At 38.5% G+C, this 9,752-nt stretch overlaps 1 non-coding gene across 1 annotated transcript; it reads right to left on the bottom strand.

Moving 5' to 3' along the window:
• Positions 1-9,109: 9,109 nt before the first annotated feature.
• Positions 9,110-9,269, bottom strand: LOC119518341. Its single transcript, XR_005213731.1, has one exon. It is a non-coding gene; the product is annotated as a U1 spliceosomal RNA (small nuclear RNA).
• Positions 9,270-9,752: the final 483 nt, after the last annotated feature.

Raw genomic sequence — 9,752 nt, 5'->3', positions numbered from 1 at the left:
TCCCTCCTGGCGTTGCTGCAGATAGCTCTCTAGACTGTTTGCTACCTGACCAGGCATGAAAGTTCATGTGTGTCAGTACTCTGTGACAAGCCAAGGTTGGCACAACATGAAATTATGTAAAATCAAGACTTTTTTCTGTCTCTCAACACTATGAGCTCCATATACACATATTGATTTAAAAAAATCAGTACAAACAAATAAAGTCTATCTCTGAAAAATATTCTTAAAGGAGATAATTATACCAGTGATTTAACTATCCATCCTTGTTTTCTTTTTATTAAAGTTTTTAAAATCAGCATTCCTTTTGTCGTTTAGGAAACTGCTTTATTCACACCATTTAGCAACTTCAATTTCTTTGAACAATGTATAAATCTTCTTATTTTGCAGAACTAAAGGTTTACTTATTTCCCAAGTTATGTAATTAGATATACACTGGGTATATCTACTCTCATTGGCATATCTAAATTGGAAAAACTTTTTAATTATTCAAAACTAATTTTTCTGGAGTCCTTTAAAATTTCAATTTGTTTAAAAGAAACTTAATCCATGTATAATAGTTTTTACTTAAAATGTTTATATTTTGAAATTATCTCAAATTAAGCATAGATGCTAAAATAAAATACCATGAGCTCTTATTTTTCCTAAACCACTTGACAGTCAGTTGTTGACCATAATTGAGTGTAGGTTTCCTACAAAAAAGGATATTCTCCTACATAATCAAACACAACAGTCAAAATCAGGAAGTTCACTTTGGAACATTACTACTAGAGACCTCATTTAAGTTTTTCCAGTCATCTTAATATTTTTCATAGTGAAAGGTTCAGTACAGAATGCCTTTGGCTGCCATTTTCTTTAGTCTCCTTGAATCTGGAAGAGTTGCTCAGCCTTTCTTTACATTCATCACCTTGACATTTTGAAGATTACATGCCAGTTAATATTCTGTAATATGCTTTGACTGGATTTGTCTTGTGTTTCCTCATGATTAGATTTGGGTTATGCATCTTTTGCAAGAATATGACAAATGTGATTCTGTGTTCTTTTCCTTTCATCATACTTGGTGGTAGATTCATATCTTGATTCATGATTTTACTATTGATCATTTGATTAAGAAGGAATCTTCCAGGTTTCTCCATGTAATCTTTTGTGTAGAGGCACTTGGAGACCGTGTAAATATTCTGTTCCTCATCACATTTTGTACCCACTAGTTTTAGTGTCCGTTGACATTTCTTGAATGAACTATTTATTGTAATGACAGATTCTCTTTTCCCTATTTATTTCTTTATATCACCCAATTCCTAATCTATTTAATGGGTTATACTTTATTACTGTCATTATTTACTTTGATGCTTATTTCCCACTGAACCCGACAGTGTATTCATCCAATTCTTTCATGAATTCACTCATTTTTAGCCAATGGCTCTTCTAGATTTTTTTCTCACTTTTTAGTCTTTCTTGTCTTTTCTATTTTACAAAATTGTATGTCTTGCAGTAATGCAATGAATCTCTTCAAATTCCATTAGCCTTTCATTAATGTGGGAGAAGAACAGATTCCCACCCCACCTGGATTTCTCCTACAGCAGTATGGGGCTGCTTCAGAACTTACTGATGACCTCGTGATCCACAACCACAGAATTAGAAAGTCCCAAGACATGAAGAAATATCACACCAGTTCTCACCATACCATATTCCAATTTCTCCCGGCTTTGTGCCCTGAGATCACTTAATTTTCAGGACTCCCATGGACAAAAGGTTTCTAGCTTTCTCTCAAATCACATGCTCACCCCAACCAGGTTGACCTACGGCTTTATTCATAGCTATGCTATTGAGTCAAATATTAACTTGGTAAGGGCTACTATTTTGGTAACTTGCATGCTTGTTTAAATTTTACATGTTTTTTAGTGGCTGGAGCACTATCTCAAGCAGATGGAGCCCCATGAAGCTGTATAACTGTGGTCAGAATTCCCTTTCAATGATCATTGACTTTAGAATGCAAGTGCTTGGAAGTAAAAGTACCATGGGAATAGTATGGCAGCTGAGTTGAACTGTTACTCACATTACTTTCAGATATGTAAAAGAAAAAAGTAACTGTGGTCAGTTCTTGTTATTCACAGTGGTGATGTTCTAGAAAGTCACCATGAAAACGGAATTAGCGAACACAGAACCATTGCTCCTATGGGAAATACAGGATTTGGTACCTGTGAGTCTGTGGTCACAACATTTTAACCAACCAGTCAACACATAACCATATTTTGTGTTTCTATTAAAAACCTAAGATATCTGTGATTCATTAACACTGAACTCACTGCCAACTGCCCTATAACCCATGCCTGAATGAATCTTATCTAATGCACATATTTTCTCTTAAAGGCACATCACAGCCTGCTTGTGCTTTGGAACACTAGACAGCACTTCAGCAGTACACTTGGGGGCTGTTTCCTTGTTACTAAAACAAATACCATGAAATGAGTTGGCTTAAACCATGGGAATTTATTGCTCACGGTTTTGAGGCTCGGGGGATCCAAGTCAAGGCATTGTCAAGGCAATGCTTTCTTCCTGAAGACTGGCGTTCTGGGGCTTGCTGCCGGTGATCCTTAGTCCTGAGCTCCTCTGTCACATGGCAATGCACATGGCGGCCTCTTTGGCCTCTCCTTTCTCTTCTGGGTTCTATTGATGTGCAGCTTCTAGTTGCTCCGTCTGTGGCTTTCTCTCTATCTGTCTGAATTTATTCTGCTTATAAAGGACTCCAGTAATAGGATTAAGACCATCCTGATTGAGTTGGGCCATACTGTAACTGAAGTAACCTTACAAAAGTTCCCACTTAGAATGAGTTCACACCCACAGGAATGGGTAAGTTTAAGAGCATGTTTTTCTGCACTAAGTAGCTCCAAACACCATGGGGGCCATTTTAAACAATGAAATCACCCACAAAAAGTACAAAAGTGCAAAAACTGTGACACTAAGTATACTATGAAAAGGATACTTGTTTATAGTATGAGTATTGAAACAAGAAGACAGAGTGTCACCTTGTTCTACCTCAGCTTGGAATGTATGCATCCTGGATGCAATTTTTTTCACTGCTCTGAGAGTGTCTGCAAATGACTATAGAAGTCAAATATGAACTTGATTTGAAGATTACAAATAAATTTCAACAAATAGGTGAATTTGCAAACACGTAATCTGCAAATAAAGAAGCCGAGCTGTAATTTATTTATCTCCCTAACCCATCTTGTAGCAGAAGAGTTGACACTTGTGGACCAACAATAACTCAATCTCCTCCTTTCTGACAATTGTCATCAACATAACTTCCAGTCCAATCATAAACTGATTTTAAAACATATGACCTTTTAGTTCTCTGTGAAGGATCAGATCTTTCTACACTACAGCTAGTAAACAAAATTTCCAGTTAAAATTATCTTGGTCTCTTCCTATTTAAACAATTTCCTTTCAGTTTAAATATTGAGTCGAGTAAAAGTTGAATTCCCTATCAGGCCTGCTTAACAATTGCTCTGGGAGTCTTAGTCCTTTAGTAAAAGCTCAGTTCTTGAGGGTTCCGTTCTCCATCATCTTCTCCTAAGGTGAGGCTGGATGTATTGTGGGGCCTCGTGTCATCAAGTGGGCTGAGGGTCCCAGGCTCTTGCTGCTCGTTGGATATGTGTGGCTCACGGTCACTGCATGGGGTTGTTTGGGGACCCAGCAATAAAGAGGCCTCTGCATTTGTTTGTGCAAGTTCATTGCTGACATAGTTCCTGGTCTGGTCTCCTCCAGCTTGTTCAAGCCTCCTGGTCTTCCCTGTGGTTGTAGGTGCAGCTCAGCTCTTGCTGCCATTGACTGGTCCCCTGAGTTCTGGCAGGAACCCCCTTCTACTCCCAGCCCCAGCATTCTGCCCTGCCGCTGGTTGCTAGAGGGGTGACTCTGCCTATCGCAAGCCCCGGGAAGCTGCCGGCTGCACAGCCTGTCGTCTGAACTCCACCCCTACGGAGCTGGGGCATGGTTGGAGACTCTTGTGCCAAGTCCGACACGTGTGCTTTTTGCTGCAGAGAAGACACCTGTGCGGTGGTCCCCTCCCATCATCCCAGGGAGGGGACAGCACCACAGCCTGCTCCCTCAGCATTGCTCCCGATCTGTCTGTCCTCACCGCCACCCTGTCACTGCGAGGGGAGTGAGGTGTTCGCTTATTGACAGCTTGGCTCTCATGCACTTCTCCTGCTTACGCGGGTCTAGACTGGAAGTACAGGTCATTTCTTAGTCAGGGTGGGTTCTCAAGCTTGACCATGCGCTGGAATCACCTGCACATTAGAATCTCTAAAAACTTCACAAAGTGATTCTAATGTGCGGGCACGGGTTGAAACCACTGCTCTGCAATATATCCTGAGTTCTCTCCATTCTTGGGGTAAAATTAAAATCTATTATGTCTATGAATCTATCCATCTATTTATATCTATTAATCATCTAGCTAGCTCTCTTTCTTAGCTGTCTACCTACCTAACTACCTGTATCTTTCCATCTATCTTTGTATCTGCCACATATCTATTTAATCATCTATCAAGAGACACCACCAGGGTTGCATTGTGTCACATGGAAACTAAAGAAATTTTGATTTCTCCAAACGTTTCAGGGTAGCTAGGGTGATGGATCACTCTCATAAAGGTAAATATGGAAAGCACATTAATAGAATTTCCAGAATGTAACGTTTATGACACTGCTATTATCGATTTCATAGTGAGTGAGGCATTTCTAGGTCAAATGTACCTTTATTTGAGTTGTGTACATGGAGGGTTGTAAGCCATGGATTGTGGAAGCAATAGGGAGCTAATAGAGAAAGGAAGTCCATTTCAGAGAGACAGAAAGTTGATAGAATTGACTAGTGATTATTTGACCAGAGGCACTATTTAAGTGGAAACCAAGTGGAAGGTCAAGGCAGGGAGGATTGGGAAGTATTACAAGGTGACTTAAAATCAGGGGCCTAAATGTCATGAAGGAGATTTCAATAGGACAGAAAAAGAACAAAGAGATAGGACCGTTAAAAATTTTTTTCTCTAGATGGCTCTGTGGAGGGATCATCTCACCTGACTTCAGACTAATGATTTAAGTACATTAAGGAAGGGGGTGGAGTATCTGCTGATTGGTCAGTGATGTTAATTATTCATTGCTTTGTTTTGCCCCCTTCCCTTCTCCCCTGCAGTGAAAATGCATCTGGCAAATCTAACATTGTCCATTTCCTCCCTCCCTCTCCCTCCCTCCTTCTGTCTGTCTGTCTGTCTCTCTCTCCTTACCTCCCACCCCTCATATGCTCAGGAACAAAGTCCTGGGCATTTTTCCCTCATGATTTACCACATCATCTTTTCTTTCCATCACAGTTAAGCTAAGGGGCTTGTAGGAGGTATACATATTTATTATGCCTTACAATGCTTTCAGTAATTATCTTTTGCAGTGACTGTTAAACACAAAAAGTGAAAACAGTCACATATAAGAATAAGCACTATTGCATAAACTCACTTTTTAATGTTTTTTTGTGATTTGAGAGATATTTTAACAGCCACTAGAATGCCCATCAGTGGTCATCACCAGAGGTGATTGTCCTCCGGGGATTTAGCAGTGTCTGGAGACGTTTGTAGTTGTCACAGCTTGGAGAGGATGAGGACAGGGCTACTGCATCTAGTGAATAGAGTCCAGGGATGCTGCTAAACATCCCACAGTGCCCAAGACAGTCCCTACAGCAAATAATTATCCAGTCCTAAATGTCAATAGTGTGGAAGTTCAGAAACCCTGTCCTATATAAATAATGTTGTCTTGAGAAAATTTTACATTTTAAAGTTCTTTCCATGTTTTCTGAGGCCTTTCAAAAACTGTTCTTAATTGGTTACTTATGATGCTTTCAAGATTCAAATTGTTTCTGACTCAATTCAGCCTTCTCTATTTCATTGTTTATTTTTCTCTTCCATGACATTCACCATTTGCCCCGGATTCAAGAGGGGGAAAGAAGAGTAAAACGTGAAACTTATTTTGGGTCACTGACCACTAGGATGGATGCCCAAGCCTAATTATTAGTTGACACAGGTTGTAGAAATAGTTCTCATATTGACACTGGCTATATTTATTTAATTTAGTTATTTTGGAATGTGTAAATATTATGCAGTCAATATGTCTCATAGGACTATTTTCTTTCACTTAAAAAAAAGTACAACTGAAATTGATATTGTTTCAGCTTTCATTATCTCCTTTCTGTACAGTTGAACTTTCTCAGGAAATATCAAGAGCAGTTGTCCTTTGAAGAATGCAATAGCTACATCCAATCTAGATAAAAATGAAAGCCCTATAGTACGATATTTTCATGAAATTTATTGTTTCTTTATCTGTCATGTCAATGTATTATGCATAGAAATATGTAGCACTATGATGCACTTTATGACTTCTTTTAGTATTCCAAAAGGATTATTTTCCTTTTATTGTTTTCTACTAAATTTGAAGATACTGTGTGTGCTTTGGGGCAGTGTTTTACCTACAATATAAGCTGGACCTTTTTCTAAATATTCTTATGTTCATTGATATATACAGGAAATATTTATACACACACACACACACACACACACACACACACACACACACAGACGCTCAATTTAAGAAAAAAATCTGATTAGAAGTAGGTCCATATTTAGACCTTATCTTGATCGTCAGACTCCATAGATGTGGGCTGGTTTCTAGTGCACCCTTACAGAATGGCCGTCTCCTGTCTTCCGGCTTCCCACAGTATGCCAATTAATTGTGACTTATCCTCAAGCAGCCAACATCCTTACCTAAACTGTTAGCTTCAGCAACTTTCTCCCCTGTTCTTATTTAAATAGATGCCATGATTTGGTCTCAAAGGTGTAAAACTACCTGGAATCCCTTCCTCTGGACATTAGAACAAAATCAGTAAAATATTTATCATTTACTGTGATTTTGCCAACTTTGAGTGGGTTAGCCACTCTCTTGGTCTTTGAAGGTTTTGAGATTCCAGGAATGAGCCACGCAGGAGCAAGATGCCAGCTGACCCTTAATTTTCCCAAAACATCAACTAGTACCTTGCATATATACATTGTTTTATATTGTATTGAATACACTACATTGCCTCATTTGATTCTTCCAAACAACTATGGTACATTACAATTATAATACTAAATATAGAGAAAATATGGTGTAGTCAAGTAAAATCAAATACTAGGAGGTGGGCTATGTAGGCCTAGAACTCAGTTCCTCCAAAGCCAACTTGAAAGCACTTTCCCTCCATCACAGTGCCTCTCTCCCTGAATATTTGCCTAACATAGGAAACACTTAATAACTATTTTTAAATGAATGCATGCTTATGCTTGCAAGCAAGAATCATTGTGGTTTTGTTGTTCTAGTTGTTTTGAAATAAAAGCTGCCTTTGTTTAAGACACATACAAACTGGAAAGAGATATTATTAAACTAAGTTTCAAGACAGGTTTAAATCCAAAGCCTGCTGCTAACAAGATGTGTGAGCTCAGGAAATTCCCTTAACCTCTTTGGCACTCACTTTTTTTATTTTTGGAAAAAATAAATTGGGGAGAGGCATTTGAATAGATACCATGCAGGATCGTTTTCTTTCATAAGTGTCTAGGGTCTTAAATTTAGCTGATCAGAACAAAGCTTTAATTCAAAAAGTTTTTGTACAATCTTGAAAGGTAATTCAGTTTTGTAATTGTGTTTGTAAATCAAGCATTCTTGATTTACAAATTTCACACGTCTTGTGTGATAGTTTTTCTTGGTAAAATCAAATTAGTTCTTGCTTACAGAAAACTCCCAGGATTAGCAAATGTGCAGTTGATGGTCTGTCCTGATAAATGAATTATGTTAGGTAACGCTGGGTCTTTCTTGGAGACTCTTATTTATGTATTTTTGCTAATTCTGTTCATTTGGTTATATATAATCAAAGTGCAACATTTTTCACTTACGTCTGATGGAATGATCCAGTTATGGGAGAAAAATGTAAAGCTTATCCTTTGATTGACAGTTCTTCAAAATTTTGTTTACATTATCCATCCAGGCATCTGCTGAATCCCCACTAAGGACCTAGCACTTCCCCAGGCTCTAGGAACTTAGAGACAGTCAGATGTGGCCTCTGGCTTCAAGGAGTTGCAAAGAATGAAGAGTGACTTCTCCCCGGTGCTTGAGAAGATGCTTAGGAAATATTTCATAGCTGAGATGGTATTTGTACTGGGTCTTACCAGACAGAAAGGGTATTCCAGTAGCAAGGTGTGTTTGGTATGGATAGCAATATGAATAATGACACGGGTGCATGAAACAATTGTGAATTTAAGAAAAGGGAAGTCATCAGTATGTTACATGCATCAACATGCAAAGGTACATCGCAAGAGAAGAGGCTGTAGAAGCAGGTAGGGACAGACCATAGAGAGCCAAGAATCCATGTTTTATGCTTAATCATGTAGACCTTGAGGAGCTAGTGAAGAGCTTAAGTTGGGAAGTCCCTCTCTCAGGGCTGTGTTTTGCAAAGTCTCTCTATTGGCAGCATGGAAGATGCAGTCTGGAGGCCGGGGTACAGAGCCTTGGAAAGCATTTAGGACTCTTTTGCCATCATGCAGGAAGGAGATTTTGAGAAAGAGCTAATATGATAAATGTAGGATTGGAGCAGAAGGGATGAGGTTGGTACATGTTAAGGAAAGTTAATAGGACCCATTTATCAATTGGAGATTAGGTTTTAAAGGAAGACACTGTGCTTTGAGATGGTGAGTACTCAGCTAGTAATTTAGATTTTGTCAGATAGATATAGAATGTCACTAAATCGTTAACATAATGTTATTTGAAATTAAAGATAAATCTATATTTATTCTGACTTGGTCATCAAAAGCTGAAGTTCTGATTAAAGAACAAAATGCTTCTCTGTAATGTAAAAAGATTTGTTTTAATAGTTCCAAAGGACATTGACTTTAACCTTAAGTCCAAAATATGCTTATCATTCACAATATCTGTTAGAATATTTGTTGCAGAAACCTAGTTTTGGTCACTTCAATTATAAAACGTGTTTGCTCTAGGAGTTTGAGTTGACCACTAACCTTGGAGGTAGTTAAGTTTTTGTTTTTTTTCTCTTCCCCAGGGGAGAGCACTAATGCAGTCCCCCACTACAAATTTTACAGTCAAGTTTCCCACATATGGGGAAATTGCAGGGGTCTGCACAACCAGAATGCAATGGACAAGCCTCACCCTGGGAAAACCATCTACAGAATCATGGTGTCTCCTACACAGGTAAGTATGGAGATACTTAAGTTTTGATCACCTCACTGATCTAGAAAACTCAAACTAAGCCATTTTTTTTGGTAGAAATGTTATTTTTCAGCAAAATTAAGTGATTCTTAAAAATTAACTTGAAAATAAAATACAGAAACCTCAATTTTTCATGTCCAGTCCCAACACAAATGAGGAAAATGACGTACAAAAGGATTTCCTGCCCAGAGGCAAAGCCAGAACTAGAACTGTGGCCAGCCACGTCTTTAATCATTCATCCTTCCACACATCCATTCCTTCATTCAGTAATCAAATTTTTTCAACCAGAAGCACGTATGATTACAGCAGTGGACCAGCAATTGTGTTAGGCTCTGGAAAGAGGAAGAAAAGCGAAACTATTTTGTGATCATCAGTTCTAAAGGTGATGCCCCCAGAGGAGCGTATATATGTTATAGAGTTCCTCATCAGAATTTTTTGAGACTCACTGCATAATTCCACAAAGAAGCATTTAC

This window comes from Choloepus didactylus, chromosome 21, assembly GCF_015220235.1.
Source record: "Choloepus didactylus isolate mChoDid1 chromosome 21, mChoDid1.pri, whole genome shotgun sequence".
NCBI lineage: Eukaryota > Metazoa > Chordata > Mammalia > Pilosa > Megalonychidae > Choloepus > Choloepus didactylus.
The sequence above is the reverse complement of the archived record's forward strand: the minus strand, read 5'-3'. Positions and strand labels throughout refer to the sequence as shown.